Source organism: Giraffa tippelskirchi, chromosome 3, assembly GCF_054371585.1.
Source record: "Giraffa tippelskirchi isolate mGirTip1 chromosome 3, T2T-mGirTip1v1.2.pri, whole genome shotgun sequence".
Classification (NCBI taxonomy): domain Eukaryota; kingdom Metazoa; phylum Chordata; class Mammalia; order Artiodactyla; family Giraffidae; genus Giraffa; species Giraffa tippelskirchi.
Genome location: NC_137277.1, coordinates 135,631,261 through 135,651,776, shown reverse-complemented (window position 1 = coordinate 135,651,776; position 20,516 = coordinate 135,631,261). Strand labels below are relative to the sequence as shown.

Here is a 20,516-nt window from a genome sequence, read left to right as displayed (position 1 = left end):
AATTATCTCTGATTTTGAAAAACTGAGAGCAAATTAAAGCTGCTTATTCCAAGCCATAGCTTGTTTGCCCTCGCCTAGAAAAAAAGAAATTGATCCTAGGCACAGAAACTTGAGTTAATGATATTCCAAATTTTAGGTTCCCTTCTCATTTTGTCCCTCCCATATCTTATTCTCTTTTATATCACCCATGTTCCCTTTTCCATTCTACAGAAGCAATCATTCTTATGTGATTGATGTGTATATTTTATTACATTTAGTAAATTATTTTTTAAACTATATGTGCATATATCAACAGTTATTGTAAGCAAAATTATATTATCTAGGAATGGACAAGCTATAGCCCAGGCCAGACCCAGCCTACTGCCTGTTTTTGTAAATGACATTTTACTGGATCACAGCCATATCCATCTGCTTAGGTCTCATCCATGGGGCTGTGTCTTCTGCTGCAGTGGCAGTGCTGAGCAATGGCAAAACATACCCTCTGGCTCACAGAGCCAGAAATACTTACTTTCAGGCCGTTCATAGAACAAGTTTGCTTCCCTCTAGGGGGTTCATTGACAGTCTTTTTATTTTATCCCCTACTCTGGCAGTGAGGGGTGCTGAACCTCCCATATGTTCCCTGGGGCCCTGAAAAGTGTTAGTTGCTCAGTCATGCCCAACTTTGGACTGTAATCCGCCAGGTTCCTCTGTCCGTAGAATTCTCCAGGTAAGAATACTGGAGTAGATACAGTCATTTCCTTCTCCACGAGGCTCTTCCTGACCTACGGATTGATCCCCAGTCTCCTGCATTGTAGGCAGATTTTGATTATCTGAGCCACCAGGGAAGTCCCTCCCCGGAGCCCTATAAAAAGCACTAAACTAAGTATTTACAGGAGTGTCCCTCCAGGGGTCTGAATGAGAATTTCCAAAAGAGGACTCCAGGGTCAGAATGGTGTGGGTGTTCCCAACAGCTAGCTCTCCAGCATGGACACACCAGTCTGCACTGTCCAAGTTACCCACCCACTCCAATCCTTGGACTTGCACAGAGTTTGATCTCTTTCCAGAGTAATAAAATGTGATATCTCATTGTTTAAATTTGCATTACTAATTTTTTTAAAAGATTGAGCTTCTTTTCAGATGCTTTTTATGTTTTGTGAGTTTTTCTTCTGAAAGTGACTATGATCTGTATTTGTCCTTTTTCTTTTGAAGTGGTTGTCCTTTTAGTCATTAATTGTGATGTGCAGGATTTCTCACATATTTTAGCAACAATCCCTTTCTGAACTGGGATATTTCAAACAACTTCTGTTCTCCTGTCATTCTTCTCTATATTTTTGCCCATTGTGCCAATGATAAAACATATTCTTTTCTGAAGGATTAATGCCAAAATTAATGGTACTTTCATTATGACTGTTATAATAATACTTTTGTATGGCTTTGTATATGTTCTTTGTATAATGTTATATATGATATATATAATGCCATATGTAATGTATTCTATGTTATATATAATATATATTGTTATATGTTACATTATATATTATTTTATTATATTATTTCAATAAAGCTACAAAATTATAACTAAATAATTCTAAGTAAGTTTTTAAAAATATGCTTTTATTTTCAAACAATATATAATAGATTTGTCACTGGTTTAATAATATGCTAAATATAGTATACACTGTTATATATTCCATATACTTATATATGCTATATTACATATACTTTTATTATATTATTGCTATAAAGTCATAACTAATTTATTCTAGATAAATTTTTTTTAAAATTTAAATGGAATGGCAACACACTTCTGTATTCTTGGCTGGAGAATCCCATGGACAGAGGAGCCTGGATAACTGTAGTCCCTGGGGTGGCAAAGAGTTGGTCAGAATTGAGCAGCTAACACACACACACATAACATTATAGCCAAATTATTCTAGGTAAATTTTTTTAAAGTGTGCTTCTATTGCCAAATGAGATGTATTTGTCACTGATTTAATAATGTTATATATAATATGTACTGCTATATATAATATATGGTTATATTACATATGTTGCATTATATGCTATATATTATTATATTATTGTTATAAAGTTAGTAATATAACTAAATTATTCTAAGTAAATTTTTAAAAATATGCTTTTATTTCCAAATGAGATAGTCTTGTCACTGGTTTAATGGTTTAATAAATGGATATAAACTACTTTCAAATATTTGAAATTACTTGCAGCCTTTAAAGAAAGCAAATAGAGGGCCATTGCGTGCCTCCTTGTCTAATGACTGCATGTTCTAAATGAGAGAAACCAGGCCCCATCGGGTCATATGAAGAGATGCACCTGTCTCGGTAGATCCAGGTTGAATCTGTAACACATGCAATTTGGGTTTCATTCATGTATATGACAGCTGGTTGCTCCTGTTTGTGCCCCCTCATAGCTGACTGGATCATCTGGGGAGAGTGTAAAGCGTGTGCTCATGTACCATGTGTTGGAAAGGCTCAGTAACCGAAAGAGAACAAAAATGGTGGGGGGATTGGAGGCAATTGGAAATGATGTTACAGCAGCTGTGTCCTGGAAATCATAAAGGGACCTGGATGCACCCGCAGGCATTGGGCAAGAGAGAGGTGGGGCCATGTGCAGTGAACAGGCACAAAGTTGTAGCCAGAGAGATTCGGGGCCAAGGTTGATTAGGCCACTTATGACCCGGAGCTGGTGAAGGCCAGTTCCACACACGGTCCTGCTGGGCCTCACTTCTGTTCTTTGCTGAGGTCTGCTCGGGGCGGAGGTTTAGCAACCTTGCATGTCTTCCTCCCTCCCAATCTCCTCCCTCCCCACTCTCCCTTCCTTTCCAAGGTACAGATCAACCATCTGCTGGAGAGTGAAACTCCAGGTCTGAAACTCAGAATACTTAACCGGGATTGGTTTAAAAACAAGAGCTTCAAATTTCATAAACAGGCTATGAAATAGGGGAAAGAAACTAGTAGGGTAGAATGTGGATTCCACAAGTCTAATCAGGACCAGAGCTTCACGAACAACCTTTTTTTTTTTCCCCATGCTGGCTGTGTGAAATTCCCTTATATCCTACACTTCAAACTTTTCCTTTATTGAACAAATTTCTATTGAGAACCTGTTATGGGCCCACACAGCCTTGAATGCTTGTAATACATTAGTGAACAAAAGAGACAAAGATTCCTGGCCTGGAAAATCCTAACTCTTGGCCAATGGAGACAGACATAATAAAATACAGGGTAAACCATGGGGTGGAGGTTGAATCATCTCTCCTCACCTGGCCCATCAAAAAAAAGAGAAAGATATGTGAACCCCTCAGAAACTGAGTACATGACATTCTGAAATAGAATCTTTGCAAATTTGACTTAATTAAATTAAGAGAAGGTCATGGAGGGTGAGCTTTAATCCACTATAACTGGTATCCTTAAAAAAGAGGTATATTTGACACACATACACTGACACACAGGGACAGTGTCATGTGGTGACATAGAGGCTCATAAGCACACAGAAGACAACCACGTGAAGAGAAAGAAAAAGATTGGAGTTTTGATCCACAGCCAAGAGGGGTCTGGGGCTGCCAGAAGTCAGAAGTGGTAGGGAGGTTTCTCCCTTAGATATTTCAGAGGGAGCACGGCTGTTTACACCTTGATTTTGGACTTTGATCCTCTGAAACTATGAGACAATAAAGTTCTGTTATTTTAGCCACCCAGTTTTTGGTAATTTGTTATGGTAGCCCTAGGGAACTAGTATACAATGCATGTTTGAAAATGATAAATGCTAGGAAACAAAGAAAAAAAGAGAACCACACAAGGAGGGGTGGCATATTGGGGGAAGCAAGAGATGAGATAGGATATTAAATTGGGTGGATTGACTAGGACTCCTTATGATCATAACATCTGACCAGAGTTGAGGATGGTAGCCCGGATAATATCTAAGGGAAGAACATGCAGGTACAGGAACTGATGGACAAAATCCCAGCAAATTGTAGCTGTTGGGACAAACTAAGTGTGAGTGAAGAGCATGGGGTGTGAGGTCCATGAGATCACTGGCCAGATCGTGAGGGCTTGTTGGTCACTAAGGGCCTGGAGTTTTCCTTTGAGTAATATGGAAGCCAGTGGTGGGAGGTTGTGAGGGATAGCATGATCTACTTTATATTTTCAGGCAGTTACACAACTGTTGTATTGGGCACAGGCCAAGATCAGTTCAAGATGATGATGCAAGGTACTGCTATAAAGGCTTGAAGCAAAGTGACAGCCAAGGGGCTGGTGAGAAGAGGCAAGACTCTGGATGCATTTGGAAGGGAGAGTCAATGCGATTACCTAAAAAAGAGCATGGGGCATGTAGGAGAAAGAGGGTGGTTGAGAGAACTCCAAGGGTTTTGGTTTGACAACTGGAAGGGTAAAGTTGAGATCAACTGAGATGATACAAAAACTTACCAATGGAGAGTTCATTTTTGATACTTTAAGATATCCTAGAGAGTCCTAGTTTTCTTCAAGAAAAATAGAGATACCAAGGGAACATTTCATGCAAAGATGGGCACAACAAAGGACAGAAATGGTATGGACCTAAAAGAAGCAGAAGATATTAAGAAGAGATGGCAAGAATACACAGATGAACTGTACAAAAAAGATCTTCATGACCCAGATAATCACGATGCTGTGATAACTCACCTAGAGCCAGACATCCTGGAATATGAAGTCAAGTGGGCCTTAGGAAGTATCAGTACAAACAAAGCTAGTAGAGGTGATGGAATTCCAGTTGAGCTATATCAAATCCTGAAAGATGATGCTGTGCAAGTGTTGCACTCGATATGCCAGCAAATTTGGAAAACTCAGCAGTGGCCACAGGACTGGAAAAGTTCAGTTTTCATTCCAGTCCCAAAGAAAGGCAATGCCAAAGAATGCTCAAACTACCACACAATTGCACTCATCTCACACGCTAGGACAGTAATGCTCAAAATTCTCCAAGCCAGGCAATACGTGAACCGTGAACTTCCAGATGTTCAAGCTGGTTTTAGAAAAGGCAGAGGAACCAGAGATCAAATTGACATCTGCTGGATCAACTAAATAGCAAGAGAGTTCCAGAAATACATCTATTTCTGCTTTGTTGACTAGGCCAAAGCCTTTGACTGTGTGGATCACAATAAAATGTGGAAAATACTGAAAGAGATGGGAATACCAGACCACCTGACCTGCCTTTTGAGAAATCTGTATGCAGGTCAGGAATCAACAGTTAGAACTGAACATGGAACATCAGACTGGTTCCAAATAGGAAAAGGAGTACATCAAGGCTGTATATTGTCACCTTGCTTATTTAACTTATATGCAGAGTACATCCTGAGAAACGCTGGGCTGGATGAAGCACAAGCTGGAATCAAGATTGCCAGGAGAAATAACAGTAACCTCAGATATGCAGATGATACCACACTTATGGCAGAAAGTGAAGAAAAACTAAAGAGCTTGTTGAAAGTGAAAGAGGAGAGTGAAAAAGTTGCTTAAAGCTCAACATTCAGAAAACTAAGATCATAGCATTCAGTCCCATCACTTCATGGCAAATAGATAGAGAAACAGTGGAAATAGTGGCAGACTTTATTTTGGGGGGCTCCAAAATCACTGCAGATGGTGACTGCAGCCATGAAATTAAAAGACGCTTGCTCCTTGGAAGGAACGTTATGACCAACCTAGACAGCCTATTAAAAAGCTGAGACATTACTTTGCCAACAAAGGTCCATCTAGTCAAGGCTATGGTTTTTCCAGTAGCCATATATGGATGTGAGAGTTGACTGTGAAGAAAGCTGGGCGCCGAAGAATTGATGTTTTTGAACTGTGGTGCTGGAGAAGACTCTTGAGAGTCCCTTGGACTGCAAGGAGATCCAACCAGTCAATCCTAAAGGAAATCAGTCCTGGATTTTCATTGGAAGGATTGATGTTGAAGCTGAAACTTCAATACTTTGGCCACCTGATGCAGAGCTGACTCATTTGAAAAGACCCTTATGGTGGGAAAGATTGAAGGCGGGAGGAGAAGGGGATGACAGAGGATGAGATGGTTGGATGGCATCACAGACTCAATGGACATGAGTTTGAGTAAGCTCCTGGAACTGGTGATGGACAGGGAGGCCTGGCGCTCTGCCGTCCATGGGATTGCAAAGAATTGGATATGACTGAGCGACTGAACTGAACTGAGACAGTGCTTAGACACCAATATCAGTCTGAGTTTCTACAGGAAGCCAGACAGCACACTCAGACACACAGAAAATGTAATAAAAGTGACAGTCTGTGGAGTGTGGGGAGAAGGGGGGAAATCCACTCCATTCTGGAGCACCTTAGGCCAGGGAGAGGTGAGAATCCAAGGCTCAAAGGGCAACTGCAGGCGAAGGAGAGAGCAGGAGGCACAGTCTTCTCTAAGGACAAAAACAACTGTAGTAGCAACAGGCAGGAATGGATTGTGACCTCACTCTCCGCACCGTATACCTTGTATCTCTTCTGCATGCTTTCCATTCACAGAACCCAACAGAAGCCATGCATCCTTGAAGCACCCCAAGGAAAGGAGTTTTATAATTGCCCCAAGTCACAAGCTAGCAGTTTATTCTTTGTGTCTCTTCATATAACCTGTGTTATTCATCCATGAATCCTCACAGCTTAGTGAGTGAGTGAAAGTTGCTCAGTCGTGTCTGACTCTTTGTTACTCCATGGACTATACAGTCCATGGAATTCTCTAGTCCAGAATACTGGAGTGGGTAGCCTTTCCTTTCTCCAAGGGATCTTCCCAACCCATGGATCAAACCCAGGTCTCACGCATTGCAGGCAGATTCTTTACCAGCTGAGCTACCAGGGAATCCCCTCACAGCTTAAAAAGTTCAAATTTTTAGTACAGCCCTGTATACCTTATTGGTATAATCTCTCTGTTTTCTCCCTTTTCTTTTATCAGCCCATAAAATAGCTGTCCATTATCTGACTGGAACTTTTTTTTTTTCATACTTCCTGGGCCCTCAAATGGTGTTTTTTCCTTCCTGGAAGTCCTTGCCATCTTCTCCACCTCAACAACCCAAGTGAGCATTGTTTCCTCAAAGCTTTCATTGTGATTACTCACCCCAGGAGTATCGGAAGAGAGAAGGCAGACCACCAGTGCTAGTTCACTGGAGACCAGTTGGCTGGGAACAATCTGCCTATACCTTACTCTGTGTGCTTATTTAAGGGGATGTTTTACTTTCAAAAGATTTGAACCTGTGGCAGGCCAGTATGATTGGGTGTTATTCCTCTGTGATCTCTACTACTCTCTGATGGTCTATGTCAGCTGGGCTATTTCATTGTCAAATTTGGAAATATACTTGTCTCTTAACCTTGACTGTAAATTCACGTGAGCAACACCCACATCTTCATCTTCACCTTGTTCTCGTGTAGAGATCTCTGTTCAAAGGCACTCAGGACCTCTGTGCTGAGTGAATGTACAAAAGTAGAGTCCAAATTCTTTTGCTCTGTGTCAAGTTTTACTGTTCGCTTTCTTCAAAGAACACAAGCTTATTATTTTATATAGTCCATCCCTTGGAATAATGGAGGGTGATCGCAACCTTCTCCCTTCCAGAAAACATCATCTGAAGTGCCTTTAAATATTAACATCTCCTCCAATATCAGGAGGCCCAAGGAAATTATACAATGCTGGTTAAAATGTATTTTCTTTCCCTTCCTTCCTTTCTTCCTCTTTTCTTTCGTTTTATTCCTCATATAAATTGGGTTTGATTCCAATTGGGAGATTTCACTTTCTGATCATAAAATATTACATTTCTTCTGCTTTATTTCAAAATAATTCATTTCATTGATGAATCACAGTCATTCTCCTTCCAATATAACAAAGCAAGAGAGGTATACACATTTATACTGAGAAATCAATACTCTCTTGCTTAACGTGTTGAATATCAACAACATTTCTAATGCGATATGACTTGGATAATCTTATTTACAAATGGTTAAAATTATTTCTTGGGAATATTCCAATGTTAGAGTATTAAAATTTTAGAACAAGTTCTGAGTCTAGTTTAGACTGTATAAAAATTTATCGATTTAACAGTGAACATGACATTACTATATTTTATGCATCTGGATATATCAAGAATTTTAATTCTGAATAAAAGAGTAAGTTAATACTATTATCTTATAAATACTAATTAGCACTTCATCCTTGTTTATTTTGCTTTAGGAAGAAAGCACAAGATGTTAATATTAAATGAAATGAAAAAAATTTTAAGAAGACATTAAATAAAAAAGAAATGAAAAATACACATTACTTTTTTCCTTTTAAGTCTGGTTCATCTACTTTGAATCAACCATGTAATCTATGTTTATTATCACTTTTAACTGGATAAAGTACCTGCACATGTACTCAGTCACCTCCAACTCTTTGCAACCTCATGGGCTGCAGCTCGCCAGGCTCCTCTCTCCATGGGATTTTCCCACCAAGAATGTTGTAACAGGTTGCCATTTCCTACTCCAGGGGATTTTCTGGACACAGGGATCGAAACTGTGTTTCCTGTGTTGGCCGGCAGATTCTTTACTACTGAGACACCTGGGAAGCCCCAAAGTAACCTATACAAAACTACTACTTTTAGAGTAGTAGTTAATATTAAGATTTCAATAAGACCAGAAATCCTAGTTTCTTAATAATGACTAACTTCCAGATTTTAATAACATCAGGACACTTCATACAAAGGGATAGCATCTGTTCTTCAGGCTGAATACAATTATCATTCTTATTAATAATTATACTTGCCCATTACTAATTTGTTAAGCCAGATGTCCCCCAAGACATGTGTTTCTGTCAACATCAACAATTGCCAAAAAAATACAGTTTCATAGCCAGTAACACAGAGACAACTTTCCTTTGGAGAATTCTGAGTCTTTAAGAAAAGGGAAATAAAGAATAAATTATTGGTAACATATTTGAAAAAAAAATTGAAGACCAAAATCATGCCAGCAATAAATACGGCCAGAAAGAAGGATACCTGAACTTTATTCCTTGTCTTGCCTGTAACAAGCCTCACAATGTTGGCTGAATCACCTCTTTTACTACAGTTCTCTTAGTAAAACAGAACATTTGGACGATGATCCTGAGGCCTTTTTGTTTTAAAATTGGAAAAGAGACTAAGCATAAAAGATCAATTTAGGGTAATCTCAACTATCTCCAATAAAAGATCACTTAATGCTTAGATTTGCTGCATTTATAAATGTATAAATCATGGTGGAATAGACTATATATAAAGAGAGATATGTAACACATATGTTATTAACAACTGTATTGATCAGTTGATTTAATATGGTCTTATGAATGGAATGAATATTTGTTATTGCACACTTATTCCAGTTTTAATAAAGAAGAGGAGGTTTCAGAGATGTGGATATAGTATAAGGAATTTCCAAGTCTGTGTCTCTTCCAGGAGCACAAGTACATTGATTGAGTTTTTTCTCTTGTCACATACATTTTTGATTAATCTTTTTACAATGAAGAGATTATATGTAAGTCTGGAATATGTCTGGATTTTTAAGATTAAGATCCTTGACCCAATAGGTGTCCTGTGGAGCCAGTGTGGATAATTTGTCAATTGCAGTCTCAACTGACATATGAGAAAAGTGCATGATTGGAAACTACACTCACCACCTCACCCCTAATAGAGCCTTCAGTGTTGGTTACCACCCTCTGTTGTGTTTAACTCATAAAAATGCCTCTTGTTAGACTTCTCCAACTACCTTGAAATTTGCTCATAAAGATCACTGCTACCAACTGTGAGCTCATTTCCTATCCCTGTTCAGATCCACAAAGCAAGAAATTCTTTAAATAACATATATATTATGGAACAAAGAGAGAAACTCACCCTTAAAGATAATTATGAGAAGTGGTCAGTAAAACAGATGAAGGTTGCAATTTTTAATTCAAGCATGCAGCTTTTATATTTTATTTTTTCTTGGAGAGAAGCCTCGATTCAAAGGCAATACAAATAGGTAGGCAACTTGGTAATGTTTTCTAATTTCCTGGATACAAAAAAGCTCACTGCGGTTAAAAGACCGGTTATCTATTTTATATATATATATACGTATATATATATAAATATATATATATACGTATATATATATATAATGCATTTATGCCAATCCCAATCTCCCAATTCATCCCACTCCCCATTTCCCCATTGGTGTCCATATATTTGTTCTCTACTTCTCTGTCTTTATTTCTGTTTTGCAAATAAGATCATCTATACCATATTTCTAGATTGCACATATATGTATTAATATACTTGTTTTTCCCTTTCCAACTTAAAGGAAGGAAGCACATACCTTCCTTCCTTTCCTTTTTAGGAAGGAAATACAAAAAAAGGAGGGGATATATATATATGTGTGTATGTACATATACATGATTCACTTTGCTGTACAGTAGAAACTAACAGAACATTGTAAAGCAACCATACTCCAATAAAAATTAATTAAGAAAAAAAAGACCTGATTAAAGGTGGCGCAGGAGGCAGATGGAAAGCTGAATAAGGGCATGATGCCTACTCTGCTCTGACTTTCATGGCGCATGTGCTGATGGCAACTCAGTCTCAAATACCTTAATCCTCATGTCCTTTGATGAACTAATTATCACTTACACATCTAGAATAGCAATCCTGTGACCTTATAAAGTGTTTTCAAATTTACTAGCAGTCTAATGACAAATGTCCTGCTAGTTCTGAAAATGTACACTCCTGTACTGTCTAATAAATACAAACAAAACAAGATAAAGCAAGAGCAGTCTCTCTAGATGCAAGGGCTTTTTCTCTCCCTGGGTAATCATGTGGATTATCATGTTTATCATGAGTTTATCATGTGGATGAGAGTATGATAAAAAAGATTATCCAGGAAGGTTGTGAAGATCCTTATCATCAGTTCCTTCATACTCTTTTATATGTAGATAATCTTCTATTAAACTCTTAATAACTTTCAAGGTAAACATGATAGCCATAATACTGGAGCTGTAGGCTCTGGTTTGTTCAGTGACCTGTCCAGGGTAAAGGGACCAGGAAATTTCAGAGTAGGTGTTTGAAGACCCCTCCAAGAGGTATGGCCTCTACTCCTCACAGAGTTAGCAATGATTCCTGGAGCCATCTGAATAACAAAGCCTAGGAGACCTTACGAAAGTTTTAAACATGCAAAATACTCAGAATATTACACACTGTACTGATTTATTGTACTTCTCTCCACTAAGATGTAAACTTAACAGGTCAGAAATTTCTGTTTTGTTTATTGCTGTATGTCTGGTACCTAAAAGAACAACTGACCAGGTGCCCATTGAATATTTTTTGCATAAATGACAAGAATTAAAAATGACAATCCCTAATTTTTCTAGAGAATGCACTTGATTGGAGTATGTATTTCCTAAACATTTTGGTTGATTTCAGTTTGATGCAAGGAAACATTGAAGAACTCATGAAAGGCTTAATCTTCAAAATACTGAAATCACATCATACATGGTCTTGTGTTCAATCATTTAGGCCAGATTTAAGACATCCAGATGTAAAATCCCTTAGGTCATGATTAAGTTCATTCTTCATGACAGCAGAATGTCCAAAATGTGACAGATGCCACTCTTTAATTCTCGCTAGTGTTGAAGTAGTTCTCTCTTTCTTTTGTAAACAGATATTTCAATGAATTTGCTTAATTTTAAGGATCACTCTACAACTTGTAAGGGGATATGATTTTTAAACTTCTGCAAGTATCACTGGAAACACTGGTTTAGCTGATTTCATAAACCTCTTTACCATAGTTTTTCCTATCTTCTGAATTCCTGTTTTCCAAACGGGTCAATGGTAATCTTTCCAGCAACACTTCTTGAAAGAAAGACTGCCAGGAAGGCCTTTGTGCAGAAGGTGCCCCAATCCTCAGAATCAACCCTTCCCATTTCCTGTTAAAAATCAGCTCAGAAGGTTAGAGACCAGGAAACTAGTGAGATCAGAACACTTTGACTCCCACTCCGCAATCTTCTCATTTCTGTGTCCATCCTCATTCCCTGAGCAGATATTTAGGGACCTTCTCCCACCTCTGTAATAAACCATAATCTCAGATGATTCACCATTGATTATGTATAATTTCAGGTGCTGAGTCAGTGTTTCCTCTCTTTCTGCGTTATTTACATTTAACCTTATCATATTTTATGAAACAAAATTTATTTCCTAAACAATAACATTCATGCATTATAGAACTAGAGAAACGGAATAGGACCCTGTAAGGTTTCTGGGCATGGGAGCCTTTCTGTTCAGTTTCCATGACCTTCCCTGATTCTCAAATGGCAGATCAGAGAGTTTCTCATCAGGGAAGGAAAGGATTTAGAGGTGAGGAAGGAGCAACCAAGAAACAATAGTACAGCTTTGGGGCAGGTTTGTGGTTCCACCTCAAGGGACTCATATGACAATGTCTTTAAGCCTCTTTTCAGAATTAAAACCCAACATATGAAATGTGTCAGCATTTGATTCCAGAGAAAGACCATCGGAGGCCAGTATAAAGGAGCGTTGTCTCTGAATATACCCTAATCTTATCAGCAACCTCACCCTTGAACTGTTGCCCCCATAAAATGCCTTATCAAACACATAGCTTTTGAGAGCAGTTCCCTTTTGCCAGACAAATCAATTATGCTATTCTTTTTTACTTCATGCAAAACTCTGTCTCCAAGATTGGATTTGGCATAGGTGCACAGAGAGGCTGAGCTTTTGGCATCACTAGTAGGATAAGTTATCCAGGGGATCTTCCTGATCCAGGGATCAAACTCAGGTCTCCCACATTGCATGCAGATTCTTTACTGTCTGAGCCACCAGGGAAGCCCTAGACTAACTTTATGCACTGCAAACTCAAGTTGGGCAATTGATTTCTTGTTGTGAACTTATTGAGGTATTGGTCAAACCCACCAATAAATGCCACAGACATAAAAGTACATGAAACTCAGACTTCACACCAAGGAGAATCGTGGGTGGGCAGCTCACCATTCTGTATTTAATAAATGCTGATGTCAACAGCTCACTACCTATACCTCACCTCTCATCCCTTATATTCCAAATTGATTCCTCCTCTTATCTCCAATGGGATACATGTATTTGGGTAAATTCCCAGGGAAGTTTACTTTCTAACCCTCTCTTGCAGATCACTTAAGGCAAACGCTGATATAAATTTCTGAATTTCAGCTTTGGGATCAAACTGATCTTAGTTCAAATTCTGGCTCTTCTACTTTGAGTTGAGAGTCCATCACAATTCTATTAAAAGATCTTGAAAGTGAAAGTTGCTTAGTCATGTCCGACTCTTTGTGACCCCATGGACTAACAGTCCATGGAATTCTCCAGGCCAGAGTACTGGAGTGGGTAGCCTTTCCTTTCTCCAGGGGAATCGTCACAATCTAGGGATCGAACCCAGGTATTCCGCATTGGAGGCAGATTCTTTACCAGCTGAGCCACAAGGGAAGCCCAAAAGATCCTGAGCTCCCACTAACAGAGTCATGTGGGAAGGATAATATTTATTGCAATATAGTGACATGATGTACAAAGAGGTTAATCCTGACTAGGAAGCACAGTGACTGGTAATATAAAACAATCTGTATATTATCTGGACCTTTTTTTTTTTTTTTCCTTCTTCCAGGTCCCTCTTCTCTTTCTTCCATTGTGTTTGAACATCTTTGGAGCAAGAAGGATAGTGGTATCTTATCAGGAAGAAAGAAGCTATTATTATACTGAGTGTCAAAAAAAATCTGGTTAAACTGGGGCTTTCATTTCTTTTGCTGCTTCCTCTGCACTCCCAAATCATCAGGTCCCAAACTAATGGTTCTCATTTCCTCCTTCTACAAAGACAATGCTTGTCTTGGATGAAAATGATACTTCCAGCTGATGGAGGAGATATGACCCAGGAGCACACAACACATTAGGTTTGTATTACATATTCATTAATTTTGTCAGTTAAATGTGAGAGAGATTGTACTGTCTCTTGAGAGGAAGGAAAAAAAGTGAAATGATTGAAATTTGACTTTACAGAAGGATCCTGGTGGTTCTGCAAGAACATGGTGCTTGTATAATTCAACACTTCCCTAGGTGAAATATGGCAAATATGGGTGAGGCTCCAGAGAAATTGAAAAGATCACCCTGCTAATAAAATTTAAAGGGACTAGTATGAAGACAGCTCTGCCTTGAGATTAGAACACTTAAGCACTGTTTCTTACAAGTTTGACAGAAAGTATGGAGCTTGATGTTTGACTTACTAAGGGCTTTGTTAAGAGCTTCCTTGATGGCTCAGATGATAGAGTCTGCCTGCAATGCAGGAGACTTGGGTTTGATCCCTGAGTCGGGAAGATCCCCTGGAGAAGGAAATGGCAATTCACTCCAGTATTCTTGCCTGGACAATTCCATGGATAGAAGAGACTGGGAAGCCCCAGTCCATGGGGTTGCAAAGAGCTGGGCACAACTGAGTGATTAACACTTCACTTCAAGGGCTTTGCTGCAAAGCAAAATAGACACTAATGATACACACACGTACATACACAGTATGAATATCACCTACAGACATAGTTATATATTTCTTACATATTTATATTATACTTTATATATTTATACAAATATATATATGTATATGTATATATATATATATGGGAGAAGGAAACGGCAACCCACTCCAGTATTCTTGCCTGGAGAATCCTGTGGACAGAGGAGCCTGGAGGGCTGCTATCCATAGGGTCGCACAGAGTCAGACACAATTGAAGTGACTTAGCATGCACGCATGCATTGGAGAAGGAAATGGCAATCCACTCCAGTATTCTTGTCTGGAGAATCCCAGGGACAGAGGAGCCTGGTAGGCTGCCATCTCTGGGGTCGCACAGTGTCAGACAGGACTGAAACGACTTAGCAGCAGCACCAGCATATATATATATATGTATATGTGTATATATATATATATATACACTTATATGGGCTCCCTTGGTGGCTTAAAGAATCTACCTGCAATTCCGGAGACCTAGGTTCAATCCCTGGGTCAGAAAGATCCCCTTGAGGAGGGCATGGCAACCCACTCTAGTACTCTTGCCTAGAAAATCGCATGGACAGAGGAGCCTGGCAAGCTGCAGTCCATAGGGTCACACAGAGTCGGACACGAATGAAGTGACTAAGCAACAGCATATACTTATATAAATATACCATATTTTATATATTTATAATAACATATATATATACAAACACTCATGTGTGTTGTGTGTACATATGTGTATAATTATATATTCGGTTTTATAACTTTTCATATGCATTTATATATCTTTATGTTCATATATACTCAACTTCCATAAATATGCATATTATTTGTAAATATTTATATATAGGTGTGCTTGTTTATTTAAATGTACAGATAAGCATATGTATACTAATATATGTATATCTATGTTATACATAGTATACATAGATTGCTAACATATGTTAGTAATCTAGTACAGTTACTATACTATATGAGCGAGTGAGTGAGTGAAGTCGCTCAGTCGTGTCCGACTCTTTGCGACCCCGTGGACTGTAGCCTACCAGGCTCCTCCGTCCATGGGATTCTCCAGGCAAGAATACTGGAGTGGGTTGCCATTTCCTTCTCCAGGGGATCTTCCCGACCCAGGGATCGAACCCGGGTCTCCTGCATTGGAGGCAGACGCTTTAACCTCTGAGCCACCAGGGAAGTCCTGATATTATACTATACTATACTATATAACTATAGTATAATAGATAATCTAGTATATATTCTAGTATATAACTTAGTATAGTTACTAATCTAGTATAATCTGACTACACTATAATATATAATAACATATATATAACATATGTATAACATATATATATAATATATGTATATCTCTAACCATAATATACAACCAAAGAATGGATGTATGCATATATAAATCAATGTGTGCATGACACATGCAGAGAGAAACATAAGATTATAAATTACTTATTAATGGACCTCAAAGTGTGGCCCTGGATTAGTGCAATCAGTATCATCTGGAAACTTGTTAAATCCTCTAATTCTCAGACTACATCCGGAATAACTGAATCAGAAATCCTGAGACCCAAGGTTTTAACAGTTTCTCCAGGGTATTTTGATTTACACGTTAGAATGAGAGTGATTGTTCTATACAATATACAGTGAATGCACTTTGCATATATTCTATTTGAAGTTGTATATATACATGATCTCATGCTAACAAATTAAAGCAGACACTTGATCCATAAATGTAAAATAACTGCCCCTTTCTAAGTGGGTGGGTGAAACCCTAGTGGGTGAATTAACCCTTTTTGCACACAGAGACGCCCTGCTCACATTCCCTTTCCCAGGACAGCTCTTCTAGAACCTGGTGGTGATTCAGGCGGGCTAAACTCACAGCCCCAGTAAGGGTGGAAAGGACCGAGACTTGGACTAAGGTATCTTGGGAACGTATGTGTATGTCAGGTGTGGACCTCTCTATCTCACTGTTAAACTATACCGTGGTACAGTTCATATAGAGACTGCTCCTTGAGTTTGGTTTACGCCCATCCTGCATTAAATTTGGGAGATGAATGATGTATCTTCTGAACAATACTTTAGCCTACAGTTTTTATGTTTGCTCTGTTCCCAAACTAACCTCTGCTTGGTTCCACAGGGATGAAATTTTAAAAAGTGGGGGAGGGATATGAGGAAAGCCCCAAAGACCAGAAGGCTGCATATCAAGAAACTTTTATTTACTTCTAGCTCTGCCAATGCTAGTCTGATAATCAGATATTTATTAAAAGACTTGGATGTGCCCAACACTCCCTAAGATACTCATATAGAGTTTTCTTAAAAAACACTAGGATTTGCCCTTCCCTTTGGTGGCTTACAGCCTAGGGGCTGGCAATGAATGCATAAGATAAAATCAAATAAGTTCTCAGAGAGCACCTTGTGTTAGACTGAAGAATGCTACATTCTAAACGGCAGGGAGAGTCAATTGTGGACAAGGAATATTTTGATGAGAAATGTGGTGTTTCAACTCAGATTTGAAGAGGAGGGTACTTTAATAGGAGAGCTAAGGTAGAATATTTCTATATGTGCAGGTTGACCCCTGAGTGTAAGCCCATTTGTTATAGATCTGAGATAATAAGTGTCAGAGGAACTTGAAAATTTCAAAGCATTACACAAACACCCATATTGTGCATGTTTGGAAAACTCCCTGAAACCAAGATAAATGTATTAAGTTTTTGTATCCCCAAGTTTTATTACTACTGCATGTACGTGATCCCACAGCATTCAAAGTAGACAAGCATTCGTGCCACACTCTCCCTGGTTTAGTGTATGTCTATGCTTGTCAGTAAAATTATCTATTCATCCCAAAATATCAAATGACTTCCGAATAAGGTAGAAAGATCTATAGACAGGGTTTCTCCTCAAGCGTTGCCTCTCTGATTCTCAGTAACCATAACAACACGGTTCACATTCTGAAATCTAGTGCAGGGCAGCCCTGTCACAACTGTGGTGAATCTAGACTTTAATAACTTATCCCCCAACTTGGCCTTTCTGCCTTGTATATTCTTCACCAGTTTATTCTCGACACCTCTGTCAGAGTAAGCTCATTTAACACGTACACAGTTCAGGGTACACAGAGTTGAATTTTAGGTCAACAATGAATAATACTTTTTTATTCTATGTCCAACACAATATTTGGAATGTGCTTATCCTAAAAAATATTTATTATCTGAAATTTAACTGCATTTTATCTGGCAACTCTACATCTGAGCCATACTTCCAAGTGCTCATCTGATCACAATGTTTCTTTGTTTACACCTCCTCTGCCAAAAGAAAAAACCTGAGGAGGGCGTATGTGGTCCTTTTAGAAGTAATTCCTGCCTATTTCCAGCTTTATTTCCTTCCCTTCTATCAGATATCCAAATATGACATTCCTATAATCCAGCCAATATATTTTTAGTCACAAAGATGTCTCTGTCCTTTTTTGTCTATTTGTCTTTTGCACATTGTTCTGTCTCCCTCAAATGTCTCCCCAAACACCCTCTCCCTCACCCAAACCCTCTCACCACCCTGCAGGAATCTTTGATCCTTTAGCAAATACATAACTTCCTTTGGAATCTTCCAAATTTCTTTATCCATGTAGTTTTCTCTTCCTTTCTTTGTCAAAATCCTGGGTATCTAACTATATTGGACCTAACTAGCATAATCTCTTATAATTATCTACTTATCTACATCCCCACCATGATAGTGAGCATCTGAGGGGGAGGATGTTATCATTCATCTCTTTACCCTCAGCCTTTGAGGATTCCTTGTGCATTACACTAAAGAATGGGTTTTGAATGAATATATGAATAAATTAAGTCAAACTCATTATAACCATCCTTTAAAAAAAAAAAGAAAGAAAGCGACCACACTGGGATTGCAATGAAAGACATAAAATGTGTTTTTTATACATTTGCCAAGTGAGAAAAGATTGACTGTGATTCACTATTTGATTAGATTGATTAATGCAATGGATGATGGTTTCTGAAAGGAAACTATTCAACCTAGCAGAAGCACAGTGACATAAATTCAATATCAATTGATTTCACTGGATTACAACACATTGAACATACATTTCATTTTCAACTTTTCTTAAGACTTGAATGTATTTGAAAGGAAAGTAGACATTTTAACTATTTATTGAAAATAGTTTAGAAGAAAATCCTTTCTAGGATTTCAAGGTTATCACAAAATAATTAGCAGAGACTGTATCTTTTAGGAGCTGATGTTATAAATTGAATTGGAGAAATAAAGAATTTTAAAGGAACCTTTCACTTACAGACATATATTTCATTCATTCATTAAAATGTTCATTTATTTTTTCATAAATGAATATTTATTAAATGCCAATCACTGTGTTCAGTGGTTGGAATACATAATTAAATGTCCATAGAAAAGAAGACTCTAAATCATAGTGATGTATCAGACTTCCTGGTAGAAGTAACATCTGAAAAAAAAAAGTGATATCTAAGACAAATATTTAAGGACTGACCACATCACAAAAATGAATAAGCAGAATGTCTTCCATATTGAGGGGTTTCTTTACTACTTTGCTGCTTATGAAAATGAACAGCTTGAAGATGTAGAGAGAGAAGCCTAGTCTGTTTGTTAAGTATAGGTTTACCATATAACTAACACTATTAACACCATTGTATAAATAATACTATCATACACGCATAACATTTTCTGTATCTTAGAATGCATTGTTAATCTTATTTGCTTCCCACCACAAACATGTAATACAGGAAGAGATACAGGACTTTCATTAGATAAAGAATAGAACATAGAAAACGAAGTTAACTTATCCAACCACATGCAGACAGTGAAGACCAAAGTGAGGACTGGAACTAAGTTTCCTCCTACTTTGTCCAGGATGATTTTCATGTAATTCACTGGGCTTCTTTCACCCCTCTGACTTGTTTTCTAGATCAAAGAGCAGCATTGCTTCTAGAATGAAAATGTATTAGGAGACAGGTAGCTAGCTAGAAACAAAAAAACACAGAACAGTAAGGATAAAATGATACCTGGGTAGAGATATATTTTCATATAGGTAATATATTCCTGGAGAAGGGAACAGCTACCCACTCCAATATTCTGGCCTGGAGAATTATATATATATATATATATATATATATATATATATATTCAGTATATTTTATATACTGAATAAAATCCCATATTGTCACAGCTTATTATGGACAAGGAAAGGAATTCCTACATAATTGAATTTTGACTCAGAAATATAATAAAATTACTTGGTAACAGAAATTCATATATACCTTAATTTATTATTTCTATGATCATTATTTTATAAAATATTTATTATGTGTGTATGTATACATTTATATAGCTGTGTCAGGTCTCAGTTGTGGCACGTGGGAACTTCGTTGAGGCATGAAGTATCTTTTGTTGCTGCGCACAGACTTCTCTAGTAGCACACAGACTTAGTCACCCAACAGCAATGTGGGATCTTAATTCTCCCACCAGGCATCAAACTTGTATTCCCTGCATTGGAAGGTATATTCTTAACCACTGGACCACCAGGGAGGTCCCATATTTATTTTACAATTATTCACTGAACTCCCAAAGCAAGATGCTGTACTAACTAGTATTCCTATTTGAAGAAACATCAAGGGTTTTACAAAAGACATAGTATTATATATAAAATATAAATAAATAAATATGAAATTAATATTCAGATTAAGTCAAATATAAAATTACATTAAAAAGGTTTTTAAAGATCAGTTCTTGTTTTCTTTTAACATATCGGTGTAAATGAGTACACTCTGCCAGATAAAAATCTCTGGCTTCTCTGACTCCCCTGCACTTTCTCTAGCAAAAGGAGAATTCACGGTGCTCCTGGGTGTCTCTGACCTCAGGTCTTTTTCCTTTGGAAGCTGCAGGCTTTTACTAGGCTCAATACATCTGAAGGGAGAAAGAGGTGCAAAAATGTAGCCAAGGGGCCCATTGAAAGAGAACAATATGAGGAAATGA

At 38.0% G+C, this 20,516-nt stretch overlaps 1 protein-coding gene and 1 non-coding gene across 3 annotated transcripts in view; both read right to left on the bottom strand.

Moving 5' to 3' along the window:
• Positions 1 to 20,516, bottom strand: part of CNTNAP5 (contactin associated protein family member 5) — a 982,292-nt gene that overhangs the window by 798,985 nt on the left and 162,791 nt on the right. The window lies entirely within an intron of this gene.
• Positions 15,612 to 15,683, bottom strand: TRNAW-CCA (transfer RNA tryptophan (anticodon CCA)). The gene has a single exon. It is a non-coding gene; the product is annotated as a tRNA-Trp (tRNA).